The sequence below is a fragment of the Podarcis gaigeae genome, assembly GCF_964106915.1.
Source record: "Podarcis gaigeae genome assembly, chromosome: 5".
Classification (NCBI taxonomy): Eukaryota; Metazoa; Chordata; class Lepidosauria; order Squamata; family Lacertidae; genus Podarcis; species Podarcis gaigeae.
The window spans coordinates 19,116,625-19,139,070 of record NC_139681.1 but is presented as its reverse complement, the minus strand read 5'-3'; the positions used below and the strand labels follow the sequence as shown (position 1 = coordinate 19,139,070).

The window sequence follows — 22,446 nt, the reverse complement described above, 5'->3', positions numbered from 1 at the left end:
TTCTGTGCAAGGTTGCTATATCTCTACTCTTTATTGTTGACTCTTTGTAAACTTTCTGCAGTTTAAGCACACACTGAATTGGTTAGGTTAAATTGCATCTTCATTATTAGCAAATGTTCTGATTTTATGGTCTGGTGTTATGCTTCTTAAGATATGAGTGTGTTCTTGAGAGTACAAGTGTGGCCGACATCCCAAAATGGCCATTCACACCAAAGTGGTAAATGTATGGGCTGCATATGTCAGAATACAGATGTAATCTCTCATAACTGGGTGACACCCTCTTCACCCTGCCCCACTTCAAACGATTCCTATACACAGAAAGGTAGCATGTCTGAAAGAAGGCAGGGCTAGAACCCTTCTTGTTAAAATGCTAGTTTTCTATGTGCAGATTATTATTATTTTTAACTTGTAGAGAGGCCTCCATCTGAGCTCATTTTAGACATTTTGAAGTGACATTAGTCTAGAGACAGCTTTGCCACCTACCAAATAAATAGGACCATGAGGTCATGTCAGATAGCTGCAGTTATTAACAAAGATATATTTTTAAAAAATTAAGGGAGCAGCCAGATTGAAAACCTAAGTTTCACTTCCACAAAGTAATCTAGGAAGTGAACAAGATTAGAATACTTTCTTACAAATCCCAAGCCCTTTGAGACATGGTAGTGCTTGGAATTCCTTAGTTTGATAGCCCTTTCAGATCTGTAGTGGACACACATCAATCATATTTAATGGATGAGATGTCATTCCCCTCCATCCATGCTCACAAACCAGGCTTTTCTCACAGGGGCCATAAACGCAGAAGTGGGATATGCAGACTTACTATTGCTACTGCTAGCCATCACCAAGTAGCACACACAGGTTTCTCAAGCTTCAGCTTCCTGCTGTGGTTGCTCTGCAGCTTGTGTTTCCTTTCTGGTGATGACTCATCAGGTCATCAAAATGGAAAATGGCAGCTCATCGAAATGGAAAAACACCAGCCTTCTCTTGATGCTCTTGCTGTAGTGGAACCTCTGGCCTAAGGTAAACTTCCCTTTACAGCATTTAAAATACAGAGCATTCAGATGCAGCATTTTATGTACATTTAAACTTTCATACATAGGGCAAACTGCTACCAGGTGATCTCTGTGCAAGATGAATAAATGGAAACAAATTATGCATTAAGAAAAGTATCACAGAAAATACTGTTTTCATCTTCCTGGCCCTTCAGCTACGGGAGTCTTTTCTTTCCCCTTCATTCAGAAGGGTGACTTGGCAACACAAAACAACTAATTTATGAGTGTTTGTTGTAAAAAGCTGTTGTTTAAAGCTCAGTAGAATAAAATATTAGATAGTTAGAGGAGTAGGCTTTGGCCTAGAAAAGTTTATACCAGAATGGAAACAGTGGCTGAAGTCTCACAGACTCTTTGTTACTGTTTCCCATGGAGACTGAGAGAGACACAGACACACCACATGGACAAAATGGTTAACTCCCTGTAAAATATGTTGAATATTCTGTTTATATTTCATATTATGGAGGCTCTTGGCTTCCCTAATTCAGCCTTATTTACAGCTTTGCCATCTGCTAGGCCCAGCTGAGGCCTTTAATGTCAGTTGCTCCAATGAGGGTAAGTGGAGCCAGAATCAAGAGCTGAAGCCACCTTTTGAGGCCTACAGGCCCTTTTAAGACGCCTAATAAACCAAGGAATACTTGTGAATGGGAACAAAACCCCAACAAAACATGGAAATGGTAGTTATGACACAACGGGGGGAGGGGGCAGTGTCGTGCTGCAGCTGCCTTTTAGCCCTCACAAGTACCCTCATTCTCCAGAAATTAGTGGGGTCTGAAGATGATTTTGACTGAGACAAGAAGGCATTTCTGAGTAGGCCTCAGACACAGCCGATAGTCACAGATGTTTGGGGGGCACATTTCCTCTCCTGAGCCACATTCTGAGGGCCACATGCCTGTGGCAGCTGGGGCCAGAGGTAGAAATGGGTAGAGCTGTGGTTCCCACACCCCACAGAAGGGCAGTTTGATTTTTAAGGGGAGCAATTTGAGAATGAGGTAAACCAAGTTAATGGCCTTTTAGGCTTCCTCTGCGTGAACAGAAGTTCACTTTTTGAATAATAAGAATTACATGTCACCGGGGGGGGGGGGCATCGGGATTTTAGAGATGCTAAGGTGGGGCATGGCAAAAAAAATGGCCTGGGAATGGAATCACTGGGGTAGAGCAGAAGATACAGCTTTTGCATTTCTACACTGCCTTACATTCCAGCCATGGGGGGGGGGGGGAATCACTAAATTTACAAACACATAACACACAAGCAACAAGGCAGGCAGGGAACACAATCCCAATTCAAAGACACCATCTAGCCAGGCAGAAACACTCAAGCAAGGAGAGATGCAGGGTCTGTGACAGGTGTTGCCTGTCACTGTATAATAAATATTGCCCCCCCCCCCATTGCAGTTTCACCACAGAGCCAGGCCTTGCCAGCACCTGAGGTTTGACTTTAAGATAAAAAACAGAGGAACAGAGGTACTAAGTCCTTCAGATGCTCTGTCCACCTGTGGTGTTTGCCCCAGTTCAGCAGTCTTGGGTGCAAAGAAGCCCCCCTCCCCTGGATGAAAAGCCTGCTTTTTGCAACTTGGGCCACTCAACAGGGATGACAAATTTCTGGTCTGCATGCTTGCCGCTAGCTCAGAGGCTTACCGGAGCCACCAGCAAATTGCAGCCTTTTCAAAAAATGCAAGCCACATGGACAATTGTGGTGAGTGAGATGCTTCACAAGATATCTGGCAGTGGGGTGTGTTAGAGAGCTGGGAATGAGATTCAGAAGATGTCGGGTGGAAGGAGAGCCTGGGGTTGGGGGCGAGAGAAGGACCATACAGGAATTGGGCCAGTTCAACCCTGAGCCTTGAGTTTGGGGTTAGAGTGGTCCTCCAGATGTCCACAGGGGAACTGACTCTCCTCCTCTGCTTTCTTTCAGGGCATTGTGGGACAGCTGGCCTCCATTTCTGAACATTTTCCACTCCATCTCTCCAGCCTTTTGAAGCCAGAATTATCCATGCTGGTTTTACCAGGACAAGGTAGCAACAGGGCAATCAGAGTTGTGGCCAGGACGTCACATAAAGATACTGAAGATTGAACATTGTAATGCAGAACACAAGGCAGTTGTGGGAGGCAATGAGGCAAATCCTTCGCTGACAAAACAAAAACATCATCCAAAGCATCGTGTTGAAACTGATAATGTGTTACGGTGCAGCACATGCATCTAGCCGCCGGAGAACCAAGTTGCTGATGACAGTCCTAGCAAACACGGTGTGTGCAGCAGATACTTTGAAAAGGAACAGAAGATCCTGGTAAGAATACTAATGAAATTGAAATAGAGATACTTCATGGACAGAATAGTTTCTTGGGCACATCTCATTCTGCTACTGAGCCATGATACACTGAGTGATTAAACCATTATTAGATACACAAGAAGTTATGATAAACTGAGATGCTCATGTGAAGAGAGGTGGGAAGGTGGGAACCCCGAGGTTTACCAAGCAATGTGCAAATGAACGGAAGCGGCTGTGGTTGCCGTATGTTGTGGTGCAGAAAACTTCTCTAATGATAGCAATTAGGTCCAGAGGCTGTGAAGCATGGCTAAATGCATTCAGGAAGAGCACACATCACATTTGGGTGGGAAATTAATGAGCTGCTCTTCATGTGCAAGGGGGAAGGCATTAGGGAGCTGAATTAAAAGATAAAGCATTGGAGCAGTTTTCAGCTGGGTTCTGGTTGTGCTCACATCCCCTTTAATTAGAGGCAGGCAGCCGTATGAGAAATGCAGCAGCACCTTCCAAGCCTGAACTTTAATAAGCGGAGGGTCGTCGAGAAGAAACTGAATGGGCCATGCTTGCAGGCAGCCAGCCTCCAAATTGCAGCCACTTACCATTTCAGAACCTTCAGATATTCTGCTTTACTGTTGGGGATTATCCTTGCATTGAAGCTGGTAATGACTTTAAATAACATTATTGAGAACTTTAAAAAAGAAAAAGAAAAGGTAACAATTGGAGGAAGGGGTTTGAGAGGGTGATGATTGCCACTAGGTGTACTAGGTGTCAGAGAGGCATCTACTGAATGTTGCTATCAAGTTGGTTGTCTGTTGTTTAAGGAGAGGGTGTCCTGTGGCTGCTGAGAACTCATCTCCTCACTTGCCTAGCAGTTGGACTTACCACACACTCTGGCTGGTGGCTCCAGCATCATTTTAGGGTTGTAAAAGTCCCATGCTGGTGGGCCCCAATATGAAATTTACGGGAGCATCTGCATCATTTTAAAAGTGCTGAACTGTGCCCTGGAGATCAGCAGGCACCGTTGCTCATTTCCTAGCTTTGTTTTGTTTATTCTTAGGCCCCATCTGTGGTATATATGTACAGCGGTATCATATCATTTTAAACAGTCAGTTACTTGCCCTTGAAAGAATTCTGAGACCTGCAGTACCATCACAAAGCTACAGTTCTCAGAATTTCCTAGGACTGGAGATTAGGATGAGAGATTGTTGAACCTGTCTGAAAATTGTAACTCTGTGAGGAGAATAGGGGACTCCTAACAGCTCACAGCACCGTTAACAAACTGCAGCTCTGGCCCCTCCACCTCTTCCCCCCTTTTCCTCCTAGTGTCTCAACAAATGAAACTGACCGATGGAAAATGTAACTTGAAAAAAGAGACATTGCGCATACATTTGTAAACCAAGAAATCTTTAATAATAATAATAAAAATGAAAGCAAACTGCAGCTCCCAGAATTATTTGGAGGACGCCATGGCAATTTAAAAGAGCCACTGCAAGACTGTTCTAGGAAGCGCATACAATGCTGGTCAAAGCGTTTAACTACTTCAGCCAGCAGTAACTTGGTGTTTCTCATGATTATTTAATTGCATTGCCTGTTTTTCCTTGACTAGCCTAGTTAGCTATTGAGACTGTTTTCTCAAGTCTAGGAAGGCTTTGCAGTCTGAGCATTTTCCGGAGTGGGGAAGAACCATAGCTCAGTGGTAGAGCACATGCTGTACATGCAGAAAGTCTCATGTTCATTTTTTTTAAAAAAAATATTTTTATTAAAGTTTCAACAAATTTTAATCGTAACAACACAAAACAACACAATAACAGACAAAACATAGTATAAAACATAAAAAACAGAAAAAGTATATAAGTTCAAATCTTAATTTCTTGTAGCTTACTTTCCTGACTTCCTCACACCTCCCCTTTCCGTATTCCAATTTCTAATTTGTTTTCAGCAAATCCTTCCACTATTTTGATTAATTATAATATTGCTTATTTTCTTTTAAATTAACCATTCCGCTACTGACCACTTATCTTCTAAACCCCCATCATTTTAACCCTGATTAATTTTGCCATATTTCTTTACTTATTGCTCATAAAACATCTTTACATATTCCTTTCAACTATGTCACTAATGCCGCACTATCTTTATATCCTGCATCACTTTAACATTCAAATAATTTGCAATGTTTTTGCAGATAGTCTTTAAATTTCTTCCAATCTTCTTCCGTTTGTTCTTCTCCCATATCTCGGATTCTGCCAGTCATTTCTGCCAATTCCATGTAGTCAATCAATTGCATCTGCCATTCTTCCAGGGTGGGCAAATCTTGTGTCTTCCAGTACTTTGCGATGAGTATTCTTGCTGCTGTTGTTGCATACATAAAGAAAGTTCTGTCCTTCTTTAACACCATCTGGCCGACAATGCCCAAGAGAAAGGCCTCTGGTTTCTTAAGGAAGGTATACTTAAATACCTTTTTCAGTTCATTATAGATCATTTCCCAGAAAGCCTTAACCTTTGGGCACGTCCACCAGAGGTGAAAGAATGTTCCCTCAGTTTCCTTACATTTCCAACATTTATTGTCAGGCAAATGGTATATTTTTGCAAGCTTGACTGGTGTCATGTACCACCTATAAATCATTTTCATAATATTTTCTTTCAAGGCATTACATGCCGTGAATTTCACACCAATGGTCCATAACCGTTCCCAGTCAGCAAACATAATGTTATAACCGATGTCTTGCGCCCACTTAATCATAGCTGATTTGACCGTTTCATCCTGAGTATTCCACTTTAACAGCAAGTTGTACATTCTTGAAAGTACCTTGGTCTTAGGTTCTAACAATTCCGTTTCTAATTTCGATTTTTCCACCTGGAAACCTATTTTTTTTATCCATATTAAAAACCTCTCTAATTTGGTAATAGTGTAGCCAATCTCGCACTCAGAACGTCTCATGTTCAATCGCCTCCATAACAAGCAACTATTAAAGTTGCACCCAGCTCCATTCAAGACAAGGATTTGGCAGTCCTTTTTTTCTTCCCCAGCTTATTGTTGTGATTGCTGACACACCAGCATTTTGTATTGAAATGACAAAGAGTCTTGTGGCACCTTAAAGACTAACAAATTTATTGTGATGTAATAAAAAAAGAAAAGTAAATGGTAAAGGACCTCTGAATGGTTATGTCCAGTCAAAGGCGACTACACGGTTGTGGAGCTCATCTCACTTCAGGCCAAGGGAGCCAGGCATTTGTCCACAGACAGCTTTCCAGGTCATATGGCCAGCATGACTAAACTGCTTCTGGTGTAACAGAACCCCATGACGGAAACCAGAGTGCACGGAAACACCGTTTACCTTCCCTTATCTTCTTGCACAGGCGTGCTTGCGAACTGCTAAGTTGGCAGGAGCAGGGACAGAGCAACGGGAGCTCACCCCGTTGTGGGGTTTCGAACCGCCAACCTTCTGATCAGCAAGCCCAAGAGGCCCAGTAGTTTAGACCACAGTGCCACTGTCCCATTGTGATGTGGCATTTGTGGACTACAGTCCACTATGTATCTGTGCCAGAAATGAACTGCAGAAAAGGACAGCAGTACAGACATCCTGGCATCATTAAAACAATGAACACGTCTAGTGCAAGAAAAACCCATTGTGCCACAAGGGATAGCATTGCCTCTCTTGATGTGTTGCAGTACAGTGGGTTTCACACCACAGGTTCCCTTTGAAATGCCATTGCTCCTGGATGGTCAGTCACACAGGGTCTTGCGAGGTAAGGGGTCAACAATGGTCTGAAGGGATTGGGTTGCTTTTGAGTAGCTGTGGATCAGAAAGTACACCAACATGCTTCAGACGTTTAGCCAAATGGGAGCGATAGATAGAGGAGTTAACCCACTGGTGGAGGAAGAGGGGCCGGGGGGAGCACACCACCCCCGGCACCATGATCCCGGTGGAGTGCCATCACGGCTACCCCCACACACGCTGGGTGTCATGCCCCCGAAGGCGGTGCGTCACTCCCCCAAGACGCACGCCAGCCATGCCCCCGCCCACGCTCTGCCCCCGGTGCCGAAGCATAAAGCTCTGCCACTGAGTTAACCTCCTGTTTTGGGCCAAAAACATAAGCCTGTGCTTATGTTGCTTCTCCTTGCCAAATGGCAGCTGTTGCCGCAATAATGCCCATTAGCAGATACGAAACATAATTGGCCAGTGATTCATTGTGCTTCGTGCTTATGAGGAAAAGAGGTGGGCTTTTTTTAGAAAGAAAATAAAACATTTCCCATAACCGGGCCTTTTTTTTCAGCTGGAACTTGTTGGAACACAGTTCCGTCACCTCTCAGGTGGGTGCCATTGCCATTCTAAGAGAACAAGGGAGCTGTTCATGGTGAGTTTCAGCACCTCTTTTTCCAGAAAAAAACAACACTGCCCATAATTAAGCTTGTGCTATATCTAACATTAGTTTTGAAACGTGGAAGGAGCAAAAGGAAATTTATCCTCCATAGCTTTAAAGCACATTCGGAGCACATTTTCTCCAAAGAATCCTATGAACTATAGTTTGTTGAGCTCTGTGAGGGGTAAGCTACAGTTCCCAAGATTCTTTGATGGAAAGTGTTTTGAACGTGCTTTAAAGCCCAAATCTGTGGGTGTAACACAATAATAGCTTTTATTAAGCCAACCAACATGCCACAGACCAGTGTGCAAGATTTTAAGATCAAGATATAAATATAAAATAGAGAGGAAGCTTTTTGCCAATTTTGTGACATTTCAGTGTACCTAATAAAGGTATTGCTCTAATTTGGACTTTCGTTTTTCCCTACCTTGGGAGTCAACAAGGCTACATTTATTCCAATTCTGTGATGTGGAATATATGAACTGTTTAATGCAGAATTATAACCTGTTCTTTATATTCCCATAATGTCTACTTCAGCCAGCAGTAGCTTGGTCTATCTCAGATTGGCTTCCTCTTAACTAGTTTAGATAGATAGTTTCTAAAAGGAACTGACAATCTCACGAAGATCGGTCTACCAACATCCATTAGCCATCATAGCTAAATGGAACCCTGTGATCAGTAGTAGTATATGTCTGAATATCATCTACTAAGGTTGGCCAACGGAGAAATGGGTTGTTACTTCTGGAACAATCACTCGCAAGGCAGGAATGTATCTGGTTGGCTGTGGTTGGATTTAGATATATTTTTGGCCCAAAACAGGAGGGGTTTAACTCATCTATATCCACTCACCCCCAATTTCTTAGCTACAGAACCCCTTCTTCCTCTGGGCTAGGAGGAGTATAGGATTGGAACCCACACTTACATTGACCAAGTCTGGGGTTTTTTTTCAGCTGGAACTTGCTGGAACTCATTTCTGGTGCCTCTCAGGTAGGTGCCATTGCTATTATAAGAGAACATGGACAGTTCCGGCATCTCTTTTTCTAGAAATATAATAAAAATATCAGTTTTAACTCACTAAGCCAAATGTTTAGGACTTGCTGCTGCAGCAGCTACTAATCTCCAACAAATTAGTAACTGGGAAGACAAAATACTTGGGCAAAATTTGCTGTTGTGAATCAGTGCTGTAGACAACAGCAAGCTAGGTCTTGTAATGTTAATAGGTCTCTGTGACACATCTCCTGCCTGGTGCATTTGTGATGGAAAACAAATCCCCCTTCAGTCACATGAGAGTAGACTTGGTCACAAAATTCTTTCCTTTCACAGTCATACCTTTCCTTGATACCCTGCCAGTTGCTGTTGTGATCTTATGGGCTTTCTGCATACTTTAAAAATGGCATACATCGACTTTTCTGGCCTCTGCTGTTGGCTTTTGCCTTATAAGGATTAGCACGTCTTTTCTCTCTCTCACTCTTTTGTTTAGGATCCCCAGCTTCAAAACAGTCCATATCTGGCTTTGTGTTGACCTGCGGCACTTGAACTAATGGACATTCACATAAACAGTGTACTGGGTTTTGTGTGCACATTAACAACTTGTTTGAAATTTGTTGGCCCTTAAACTTTTAACCTCAGACTCAGTTTTTTTAGCGTGTTTTTTAAGTCTGGAGATTTAAGGAACACTGCTTCATCCCACGTGGATGTTTAGGCTGCAATTCGAGCCCTGGTTACGTGGGAGTAAGCTCCAATGAATTCCTAGAATAGAATTACAGAATCGCAGAGTTAGAAGGGACAATGAGGGTCATCTAGTCCAACCCCATGCAGGAATCTTTTGCCCTATGTAGGACTCAAACCCATGACTCTGAGATTACGAGTCTCGTGCTCTACTGACTGAGCCATGAATCTTGGGCAATTTATTTCTGAGCAGACATAGTTAGGATTGTGCTGTAAATTATCTAGTCTTCTCTGCAGGATCTTTGCATGCCGAGGTCCCCAAGACACCCTCCAATAAAACACAAGTGACACATTATTTTTGTTTAAGGTTTTTGGCATAATTTTGGCCACAACTTTATTAAATTACAAGCAATGTGAGTGGTTGCTTAGGCATGGGTTGCGACTATCTGACCCCACACGGGGACAGTCTGACATTCGCATGCCTGCGAAGTCAGAAAAGGGTAAGACACCCGGGGAGAGAGACGGGACTGGGAACCATGCCTCACCTCTCCCCAAATGCTCCTGGGGGCTCTTGTGTGGCCCTAGCCCCTTGACAGGGTTCGGACAAAAGTATGGCAAGCCCCTGGGTTCCTTTAGTGGAAAACCCTTGCAGCAGCAGCACTTTTGGAAGGGCAGGCACAGCCAAATCCATACCCCTCCACCAACCAATTCCCAAACCAATGCCTAACCGCAACCTTACAAGTTCTGACGATTTGCTACGCAGTAGGCAAAAACCAAATGGAACCAGCCAATCAGTCAAATGGACAAAATTCCTACCGGGCCCTTGCCCCCAAAGCAGACGACCCCATGACAGGCATAGCAAGGTCAAGCCAACAGCCTAAAATAGGGAGGGAGGGTGGGTGATCCAATGCACGCAGCGAAAAGAGGAAGCTCAACGCTGCATGCAGGGCATTTAAAGACTAGGGCTGTCAATCAAAAAATGGCAACATATAATTCTCCCCAGCAACAGCCAGCCCTCTGCTAATGGTGGCCAAACTCTTTCCCGCCCAGCAATGGCGGGGTGTCTTGCTAGCCCCCACTGCAACACATGCTCTCCACAAAGGAAAACACACTTTATTAGGAGGACTAGCAAGTTTCTGAGATTTGTTTGCTGATAATTGCACTCCAGGTTGTCAGCTGTATGAGAAATGCAGTTTCTCCTAAGTCAGTCAGAGCTGTCCTAGCTACAGCTAAAGTTTACTCACTGGTCCTCTTTGGAAGTGTGTAGTCTATAACCACCACGATCAACAACAGAATGTTCCAGGATGCTGGAGGGTTAGCTTGTTGTAGGAGTGGAAATCTGGATTTACTGAATTTTAACATATATCCACCTTGCTTATATTCAAAGCATGATAGCCCAGTATCTGAACTGAAGTTACAGAAGCAGCATGCTCATAAGAAAGAAAGATTTACTTCTTAAATGCATCAGTTGGACCTGTTCAAAGTAAAAGCACAATATTTGTCAATCGCCATTTGTGGGACGATTCCTTCCACTCTCTTTGGACTTGAGAATTGCCAGCTCTTGCAAAAGAAGCTTCTTGCCTGAACTCTGCAAGAAAGAACCAGCTAAAGGATGCTTGAGTTAAGTTTAAAGTTACCTCCCTTCAAGCACAAGTGGGGCCATGCTGGCTGGTGTTGATGGGAGTAGTAGTCCAAAACATGTGAAAGACAAGAGGTGAAAGAAGCCTGCTGTCTACATTGTATAATAATGTGTGTGTGTGTAACCTGAATGTTGCTAACTGCCAGCCTGACTGACTAACTTCCATAAGAGGGGATTTTATGCTGTGAGTTCAGTAGCCTAAAATCAGGGATGGGAAAACCATGGTTTTTAAACATTGTTGGACTCCAACTCTCATCAGCCCTAGCCAGCATGGCCAATAATCAGGATTATGGGAGTTGTAGCCTAGGAGGGCCACAGCTTCCCCATCATAGAAGATGGTGTGTTCCTGATTCCCTTCTGACAGTGTATCCTTATTCCTGTCCTCCTGCTAGAAGCTATCAGTGGGGTGTGCACACACAGATGCCTTTATATCAGGCTCCTTTGTAGATCTGAAATGTTGCATGCGGGGTCATTAAACCCTTTTGCAAATCCCAAAGTCCTAACTTCTTCAAGTATTTAGTTCATTTAGACTGGAATGAAATAGGAGGAGCTGACATATGAGAAATGTTAGATAAACAAGATTCACCCCATGAAGAGACCCCGATGGCAACATCTTGCTATTTTTAAACTTGAGAACACGCAACTTAATTTATATATGTAGTCTTTCCTCCTTTTCAGGGGGCAGGGGGAGAGGGAGATGTCCTGGATCTATTACAAATGTCAGAGCAGAGTCAGCCAAGGTTGTCTTTTCAAAATTCTGCCATTATGGTATTTTTAGCAGTGGTTACATTCATCAGTTCACCTTGCAGCTTCTTATGTTGCACATAATTATCACTGCAGTTATTAAGACTTCTGGGGAAGGAGGTGGAAACATCTATTTTTGAGTGTGGTTCCAAGCATACGGATAATTCGAAGGGCTGCCTCAGCAATCGTGCTCCATTCTCAGGCAAGGGAGATGTTGCTTGCTTTATTAAGTTCCTCTTAACTGGAGGTGCCAGAACGGTTGCTAGGACGTTGGATACACAAAGTACATGTTCTCCCAGAAGCCTAGCAGGGCCATCACTAGTCATCAGTTGGCGCTTTGGATGTGGAGAGTCTCATGCACAGCTGAGGGCCAAAATAGATGTGCTGTTGATGGCGTTCACGCAGTTAACATGGCACATTTCCCGTTATGTAAATAACAGCCGCAGGGAAGCCTGAGCATCTTTATGGCTCTGGGAGAGGAAAAATGCAACTCTCTCCTGGCCCAGGTCTCCACAAAAAAAATCTCCTTTCTGAAGCAATCAGCATTTCCGCAGAAGCTTCCATTGGGATGAATAAGTTGCATGGGGTGGGTTGAGGGATAGGAAGAGGAATATCGTTGTGCATTCCAGCTTGTTTTCACATGGAACAAAGACTGCAAACAAATATTTGCAATGTCCATTACATGTAACACACAGGAACAAGATAATGGATACAACCCGTTATCCAGATCTAGACTTTGACCCTTCACAGCATCGTCCCCTCATTTATCTATTTCTCTCTACTCCTCTCTGATAACCCAGAAGAACCAGAGCTGTCATTGTTCCACAAGCCCCATACCTTCAAATTTGGGGTAAATCCGGTAATCCCAGATTTCAATGCCATGCCATTAAAGCAGCCTCTAGCTATTGGTGCAGGATAACAGATTTAAATCAATAACCTTTAGTAAGCCTTTTTGTAGAACTGCTGTGCAATTCCAGCCCCCTTTTACATATCCTTCATCTGAAGGTATCTGAAGAAGTGTGCATGCACACGAAAGCTCATACCAATAACAAACTTAGTTGGTTTCTAAGGAGCTACTGGAAGGAATTTATTTATTTTATATCCTTCATCTGTGAATCTTAGGGATCTTAGTTATAGGATGGTGACCAAGTGCATTTGCGTTGCTCATGGATGGTTGGTAATAGAGTTTATTTGCACCTGCTTAATGTTGCTTAATGTTAGTAATTGACATATTAGGAATTTAAAGTACAGTACTTGGTGCCAGCATTTTAAAAAGTTAAAAATAACAGCCCCAGATGCTCTGTAGAACAGGACTCCAAATAACATTTCCCAAACAAGAGGATGAAAGTTTTAGATGACTGAACTGCAGAAAATTGACTAATGAAATAGACCTAATGTGTTTAGTGGGAATTTTCTAGCACTCAAAACAATTACTTAACCATCTCTCTCTCGGCTTGTAAAAAGAAATTTATATTGATGGCATAAAAATTGCTGATACATTTTACCTCCTCCTAATCAAATAAATAGCATTTTCTCTCCAGGAAAAATGGTTAATCAGGAATAAGAGACGAATGCAGCCCACCTTGCACTGCAATCACTTCAGATTCAATAAATTAAGCACCACTAGGACAGATTAATATTTGCATGGCAGCCTCTTTGGAAGAGACTCTGCAGAGCTTTTTAATCAGCACAGGGCCTTCCTTTCTTCATGGTGAATTGGTGCCCTGAATGGCCGCCCTGTGCTTAGGGTTGCAGTGGGGGACTTGGCAGCTCTCCAGGTCTTGCTGGGCTACAACTCCCACTATCGCTGACCATTAGACATGCTGACGGGATTTAGAGCCCCAGCAATACCTTCAGGGCCACAGGCTCCCAACCCCTGCTTTACTTGACCAGCTGCCCTGCCTGTACGCATATAAAGCAGGAGGGTGGGGATAATTGTTCTGGGTAGTTTCCTCTCAGTTGTGCTCCTCTTTTGAAGCAAAAGTAAGACAGTCACACCCTCATATGGGAACTGGGCAAACATGTGAACCACAGGTGTGTCTGCCCCCATCACATTTAGTTTGGGCTGGTGTGATGTCTCTCTAGATTACCACCCATTCCCCCATCACATGGGAACAAACCCTCCAGTACTGTGCTTTTCAGTAGAGTTGGTTCATCCATTTGGCAGTGAGTCACAGGAGTGAAGGGTGATAAATAAATCAGAAGAATGAGCCTTCAGTTTCACAGTCATTTCTTAATATCAGCTTATTTGCATTATAGGTCTTGGAGATCTTTGTTTTTCCAACACGCCATTTCTAAATTGAATAGATTTAATTGCAGCTCAAGACTGGGCTTGCATTCAAAAGATGATTCTTCTGTCCACCCTCTCCAAATATGTGTGTCTTCAGGCCAAAAGAAATTAACTGCAATAGTGTTACGCTAGTTATTACCGCTGGTAATAACTAAATAACCCATCAGTGTTCAGGTCAGGATTGTTGGTATGCTAGCAATAATAAATTATAACTTGCACATCAGTCCAGCTTTTAGCATGTGGAACCGGCTTTCTGAGTGTTTATCTCCCCCCCTTTTTTTCTTTTCTTTTAGAAAACAGCTTTGTGTACCTGCTTGGTCAAAAAGCCAGATCTTTAATCATGAGCACAGGAAATAAGGTTTTTTTCAGTGGTGGCCCCATAGCTAAGGATCTCCCTGCTTTAGTAGTATGATTCCACACACACACATACCCCGGCATTTTCTTATAAGTGAGCTCTGTCTTCTTTTGACTTCTATCTTCTTTTGACTAGATGTGTGACTTCATTACCCTTCTTCAGTGGCTGGGAGTTAGGGTTTTTGTATATTTTTGGCTGGCTTGAAATGAAATGGTCTTACTGTTCAAATATTTTAAATGAGAATGGTGGTGGTTGTTTTAAAACATTTTTATTGTATGTTGCTTTGGGAAGCTATATGATAGACTAGAAGATTACAAGGGAACTCCTTAAATAAAACATAAATACGGTAACTCTAGATGAATTAGGAATACTACTGACCCAGCAATATATATGTATCCAAAGCCAAAAAGTTAGATTGCCTCTGATCAGCTGTGTAGGAAGGGACGCAGAGGAAGGGAAGCAGAGATTCAGTACCTCTCTTTGTCCTTTCTACCAAACAGGTGATTCCAGCTTTCTTGATTCACCTGTTTCGTGTGCTCTGGTCTGGCTATTTGCACGCGTGCTTTGTTCAATCAGGCCACAGTGTTTACCAAATAAGCCTGATTAAATAAGATGTATTGGCATTAAACTGCGTGTAAGTTAGTTAGATATTTTTATCTGACAACTCTGGCAGTTACTTGTACCAGCTTTTCATTTTGTGACCTCAAAGCCCAGCGTTTGTGATGTCAGCAGTGATGTCAGCAATACAGTCTTGGAAGGAGTAGATGATTCCCCCCCTCCAGCTGATTTCTGTGCCTCAAGACTGCAATTCCAGGGGGTTGGCACATTCAAGAGTGGACTTTGGTGCCCTGTGTGAGGCCAAATTTTGGCACCCCCAAATGGATCTTCTCAATTGTGGGTCTTCTAAATTTTGTGCCCCATCGGCTGGGTGCCCTGTGCGGGCGAACCACCCACACCACCCTAAATCTGGTGCTGGGCACATTGGTTCATAAACATTAGAGACTTATACATATGAAAGAGATATTTGCACCATTGGAGTGACAAGAAGATAGAAATGGACACCATGAAAGGAGGAAGGAGCTGAAAAGCTAGGTAGATGATAATAGGTATCACTGCTTGTTGTGAATATGCTCATACACCACTTTCACCTGCAGGAAATGGGTTTGGCAGAAGCTCTTGACTTCAATTCCCAGCATCTCCAGGTAAGGCTGGAAGAGCCACAGTCAGTCAGCATAGAGACAATACTGAACTATATCAATCAATACTGTAATTCTGAGCCAGACCATTGATCGATAAAGCTCAGTATTGTCTTTGCGTGCTTCCAATGTTCCTTTGGAAGCGAAGGCTCTATCAAACCACGTTCAACAGCTTTAAAAACAGTGTTGTCTCCATCCCAAGCTGACATGCTGAATGAAAAGTGTTATGCGTGTCGATTATGGTGGTACCACAAGGATTATGGGCTGTTTACAGATGCTTTTCATATAGGAGCATGGGTGAGTTGTTTAGTGTCTGATGAAGCCACAGCCATGCAGTTATTAAGCTATTTGTTTAATCTGACAAAGATTGTGGCTCAACTTGCCATCGCTCAGCTGACTTTCAGAAGCTGGTAGTGATCAGGTAAACAGAGACTGAGAAATGCGGCAAGACAATAACAATGATGGGGGTACCACAGATTCAAGAACTATCACTTTGTAATCCACATCTTACTCTGAATTCAAAACAAGTGAATCAACTCACTGGGTGTTAGAGAGATAGGGTGGGGTGATGTCTGTTGTGTCAGTTCAGTCACCTCTTTCTTCTGAAAAGAGAATGGTGCTTAGCAGAAAGTATGGAGTGAGAACTTTAGCTGTAGCGGCTTGTTGTCTCATTAAACTGCAGTAAATGGCAAGCCTTTAGAAGCGAGATAGAAATGTCTTTTTCAATGTTCTGCTAGCACTGCCTCCCATCTTTGGCAGCTGGCCATTTTGACAGCCCATTGCGTTTCTTTGAGGCTCAGCAGTCCAGGTTCTGAACCTGTCACCACAGGTCTTCCCCTCCATTTATATCCTGTGTCACACAGAGTTAGAAATAAATTGTATTAAATAACTCCTGTCCTGGCATTGGGCAACACATCGATTTGCTCCTGCTGGTGTCAGATAACCCCTAGACACCAAATCATCCCAGATGGGAATTGCTTGGCTAGGACAAGTCTGTACTTCCTCTGTACCCCTGAGTCAGCTCATAGCTATCATGGATGGAACTGCTGGTTCCCCAGTAACCAAGTAATCTAAAGCACCTGCCTATTATATAATTGAAGGGCAGTGATGGGGAACCATTTTTGATGCATGGGTGGAGCCAACCACCCGTCAATCACCTAATGTCATAAGATGTCAGGTGATTCAAATATCAAGCTGGGAGCAGACATAGGCTTCTATTTAACCTTAGTGCTATGCTCCCATAGCACTAAGATCAAAGAGATTTTTTATAAAGCCTTCTGCATCCTCTTTGATGGTAAAAGGCAACCGACAGAGCAGACTTTAATGGGGATTGATAAACAGACAGACAGACAGCCTGGCTGTAATGTTATTTTTGCCTAGGCTAAATCAGAGATGGAGAACATATAGCCCTCCAGATGTCATCAAACTACAACTCCCATCATCCCTGACCACTGGCCATGCTGACTGGGGCTGATGGAAACTGCAGTCCAGCAACATCTGGAGAGTCACATGTTGCTCATCCTTGTGCTAGAGAATAAACCTAAGCTCTTGGTTAATAGAACCTGTGGAGTTAGCTAAGAAGGAAGCAAATGGAGGCTCCTGGAAGTTTCTCACACCATTCTGTATACTGCAGTTGAGCTCCACAGCCTTTAATAAGTTGGAGTTCTTGTTATTAAATATACCAAGAAAAAAGCACACCAATAACTCAGGCCAACGTAAGTTTCAATAGTTTTTGCTACTATTGACTATTGATTTGTGAGTAGGGACCACTCCCACTATTGAAACTTACATTGGCCTGAGTTCTTGGTGAGCTCCACAGCCTGGCACATGTATTCAAACATGCACACAAACTGAGAATGGTGATATCTAAAGGTAAAGGTAAAGGGACCCCTGACCATTAGGTCCAGTCGTAACCGACTCTGGGGTTGTGGCACTCATCTCGCTTTATTGGCCGAGGGAGCCGGTGTACAGCTTCCGGGTCATGTGGCCAGCATGACTAAGCCACTTCTGGCAAACCAGAGCAGCGCACGGAAACGCCGTTTACCTTACCGCTGGAGCGATACCTATTTATCTACTTGCACTTTGGCGTGCTTTCGAACTGCTAGGTTGGCAGGAGCAGGGACCGAGCAACAGGAGCTCACCCTGTCGCGGGGATTCGAACCGCCGACCTTCTGATCAGCAAGTCCTAGGATCTGTGGTTTAACACCGTTTACCTTCCCTTATCTTCTTGCACTGGCGTGCTTGCGAACTGCTAAGTTGGCAGGAGCAGGGACCAAGCAACGGGAGCTCACCCCGTCGCGGGGATTCGAACCGCAACCTTCTGATTGGCAAGTCCTAGGTTCTGTGGTTTAATCCACAGTGCCACCCACCTCCCTGTTGATGTCGACTTCTGCTCAAAAAAATTCTAACATCCAGCCCCAAATTTTATGCTGATGATTGGGCTTAGGGGCAAATAATAATAATCATAAGAAATGTCCTGGTCAATTTTTCTCCCCTGATCAGTTGGCAATCTTACCTGCCCTTTTAACCAGTGTTTTGGTCCACTCTTCGATAGAACCTCTTCAGTGCATTGAGGGGTGGAGCTACCTGCCCCAGCACCGAAAGCGGTGCAGGGGCGGGGCTAGCCGCCCACTGCCTCCACGGTGAGCGGGGGGGGGGGCACTGCTAGCTGCCCGCGGCAGCATCATCCCTAGTGGCCCACCGCCCGCACAGCGAGTGGGGTGGGCAGCAATGTCATCCGCCCTCACGGCTGACACCCAGTGCAGAGCACCCCCCCTCACCAGCCTTCCTCCACCAGTGAGTGCATCACACTATCAACATTAGCAAATAAGTTAAGACATGTGAAATAAGAGCAGGTCTTGTCTATCATTTGACAGATTATGCAAGCAAAAGGAAATTTTTTATTTAGGCAGCAACAATAGAATGCAAATACCTCCCAGAGGTGATTTTGTGTTTCATTAGTGATCATTATGCATGCTTACGAGACCTCTTGAAATAAGTATCTGCACAATTAATAGAACAAAATGGCTCTTGCAGCAATATATTAAAACCTGAGAACTGCTTGCAAAAATATGTACCTTAGTCAAAACTGCAGACATGAATATGGTTTTTAGGCAAATGCCGCACTAACATTCTGAAGAATTTTTGTGAGGATTCTTTTTAACAAATGCAACTTGATGCAGAAATGCCTATGAAATATCCTAAGCAGACTTGGGCAAGTCACTGTATCTCAACCTAGCCTCCATTGCAGGGTAATGTTGAGGATAAAATGGAGCAAGGATCAAGCCACCCTGATTTTCCTGAATGAATGCAATCTCATAAATTTACAAAATAGTTTAGGATGTTCTTCAGAGAGACAAGCACACCATGCAAAATGCAGCAGAGGTAATAGATATGCTGATACACTGTCGGAGGCAAGAAACTGGTTCAGGATCAAGAGCCACATCAGAAATAGTATTGTGAAACAACTTATATGCATAGTGTGACAGGTCAGAATATAAATATTGTAGAAGGAATGTGAAATGTCTACCAACTGTACTTGTAATTAATTAAGTAGATTTGCATATATCTATTAACATGACATGTGTCAAACTGTAAATGCTTTGCCTTCATTGCACAACAATATTTTTAAAATTCAGAATACATTAGCATTAAATAATGAGAGATGATCACCCTGAATGCTGGCTTTTAAAATACGTTTCCTGGTTTCTATCCCTTTAGCAATTATTGCTATCATATACTTTCATGCTTCCCAGTTGCTTAAGCCACGAGAAATTTCAGGGTCAGAACTCTCTGGGTTTAGGGATGCTTTGAGTAAGGAAGAGCACTGAAGACTTCTGATGAGCATGGCAAGTATATAAGTAGAAAATATAAGTAGTGGCAGAGAGGCCCTGCACCCCCAAAATACATTCAGCTTACAGCCATTTCATAGGTTTTTCTCACATTCTGCTTCTCCCCAACAGCAGGCTGCTTATTCAAACAAGTACACACTTCTGCTGCCTCCTCATCTGTGTGTGTGTGTGTGTGTGTGTGTGTGTGTGTGTTGGAGGGGACTCTCTGATAGGTGATCAGAGGCAGATATAGGGCAGTGCAACTGGTTCTGCCACTGGCCTCTGAGCCTAGAGGGCACCCAAATACGACAGTGAATTGAGCAGAATGGAAGGTGAGAGGTAGGTGTTTGCCAAATTGTGACCTTGCATAGGGAGCCACAGAAATTTAAAGGTCCTTTGTCCGCCCCTCAGGTTATCTTATTCCAACATATGGAGATAATCTCATCTGTTTCCTACGCACTATCTTCCATTAAAGGAACATCAGCACTCATCCCAGGATATTAAATCACAACTTGCCTAACAAAGAAAACGGTTTGCCAACTGCTGCCATGCCATTTTGAAATGCATCTCCCCAGAAGAAAAAGGCCCTTTGGGACCAACACACGAGAAATGCCCTGGGGCTTGCCGGTTCCCCAAACTAACAAGGAGATCAATGTGAAATTGACATGTTTTTGCCCTGTAATCAGCCCTGTGATGCATGTCAGTTTTCTCGACTGCAATCATTTCCATCAAAATTCAATATTTTGTTCCTCACTTATTACAGAGCCCTAGGGAAATGGATTGGAAGTCTAAAGTTATGTTGATTTTCTGCAGCCACCAGTAGCTTATACAGTGGTACCTCGGGTTACATGCGCTTCAGGTTACATAAGCTTCAGCTTACAGACTCCGCTAAACCAGAAATATTACCTTGGGTTAAGAACTTTGCTTCAGGATGAGAACAGAAATTGTGCAGTGGCAGCTCGGGGGCAGCAGGAGGCCCCATTAGCTAAAGTGGTGCTTCAGGTTAAGAACAGTTTCAGGTAAAGAACAGACCTCCAGAACGAATTAAGTTCTTAACCCGAGGTACCACTGTACACTGCAATCAGTTTCTTTGGAGAATTCAAGTTTTCTTCTTTATCCTGGGCCTTTTTTTCCACAGAAGGCATCAACCTCATAACGACCACCACCACCATCTAGGCATGCCCACCTAGCAGCTTTTTCCCTTTCTTCCTATTTAAATGTGAAGATTTAAAAACAAAAACCTCCCTGCCTCGGTTCTAAATTACAGCTCCACATAGCTCTTGTTGCCAAGGCAACTGGTCAATGCTCACTTTTAAGAATTAAAGAAAGAGTAACCTGGTTTCCCAGAATATTGAATTCCTTCACACTTCTCTATACCTTGCCAGTTTAGTTGATTAGAGGAAATTACTGCCCCTTCTCAGGTACCCGAAAGCTCCATAATAGCCTTCTTTTACTCTGACCCGTCTTACTTACATAACACCTGAGCGAAGGCTGAAAGTAGCAGTGTTGTGTATTTTGCAAATTGGCTGTACTGTATATAAAATGCACTCATTCTGTTGGAACTTACCAATACCTTGGCCATGGGTAGCGATAGGTAAAGGTAAAGGGACCCCTGACCATTAGGTCCAGTCGTGGCCAACTCTGGGGTTGTGGCACTCATCTCGCTTTACTGGCCGAAGGAGCCGGCGTTTGTCAGCAGACAGCTTCTGGGTCATGTGGCCAGCATGACTAAGCTGCTTCTGGCGAACCAGAGCAGCGCACAGAAACACTGTTTACCTTCCCGCCGGAGTGGTACCTATTTATCTACTTGCACTTTGATGTGCTTTCGAACTGCTAGGTTGGCAGGAGCAGGGACCGAGCAATAGGAGCTCACCCCATCGCGGGGATTTGAACCGCTGACCTTCTGATCGGCAAGTCCTAGGCTCTGGGATAGTCAGTGCTTTTTTCTGGGGGGACGTAGGGGTACGCATACCCCTAAATATTTTGTGAATCTAATTTAGGCCTCATTGAGGGGCAGTATTTCAATATGAGTAGGAAAATGAGAGCACCCCTAAACATTTTTTTTTTAGAAAAAAACAACACTGGGGACAGTCTCCTTCCAACAACATCTGCAGCCAAGCTGGTTGCTCTGCTTTTCTCTGGGGCACAGCAGCAAGGCCGAGAGATCTTGTCACCTGGGCAACCCAGGACCTCCATGCACACTTTCAGGCTTGTGCCCTGGAGAGGTCACTTTGCTGTTTCAGAAACAATTCAGGAGGAAGCAGTTACAAGTTGCCAGTCTTTGAAGACACACCAGGTGCTGTGATTCTCCAGCGGTTTGACTTCACCCTTGGAGGCAGACTCCGTTGTCTCTCAAGACAGATGGATGCCAACATGAGCCAACTCTAGCTCAGTCAGTAGAGCATCAGACTCAATCTCAGAGTCGTGGGTTTGAGCCCCATGTTGGGCAAAAGATTCCTGCAATACAGGAGGTTGGACATAATGACCCTTGTGGTCCCTTCCAATTCTACAATTTTGTGACTCTATGAATGTTATTTGGGATCCCCACTCTCCCAGGGCAAAGTGGAGGACGCTTCTAAACAAACCGAACACTTTTCATTTTCCAAATTCAAAATCTTGCCACCGATTTTACTCCTTTGTCTTTTCCCCAAGTATTTACCGTATTTTTTTGCTCTATGACTCACTTTTCCCCTCCTAAAAGCGAGGGGAAATGTGTGTGCGTCTTATGGAGTGAATGCAGGCTGCTCAGCTATCCCAGAAGCCAGAACAGCAAGAGGGATTGCTGCTTTCACTGTGCAGCGATCCCTCTTGCTGTTCTGGCTTCTGAGATTCAGAATATTTTTTTTCTTGTTTTCCTCCTCCAAAAACTTGTGCGTCTTCTAGAGCGAAAAATACGGTATTTAACATGGAAGGCGAGGCAGTATGCATAGAATCCCCAGCTGGTCTCCTAATCCAGGCACTGACCAGTCCCGAACCTGCTAAGCTTGAGCAAGGTGGCTGCATCAGGTGTCCCCGGACCATACCTTTGCAGGACACTATTCCTCAT

At 43.7% G+C, this 22,446-nt stretch overlaps 1 long non-coding RNA gene across 1 annotated transcript in view; it reads left to right on the top strand.

Annotated features, from left to right (window-relative positions):
• Window positions 1–1,779: 1,779 nt before the first annotated feature.
• LOC310844434 overlaps window positions 1,780–22,446 on the top strand; it is a 54,547-nt gene continuing 33,880 nt past the window's right edge. Inside the window, exons 1-2 of the long non-coding RNA XR_014564123.1 lie at window positions 1,780–2,745; window positions 2,965–3,337. This is a non-coding gene — a long non-coding RNA (uncharacterized lncRNA). The remainder of the gene's footprint in view (window positions 2,746–2,964; window positions 3,338–22,446) is intronic.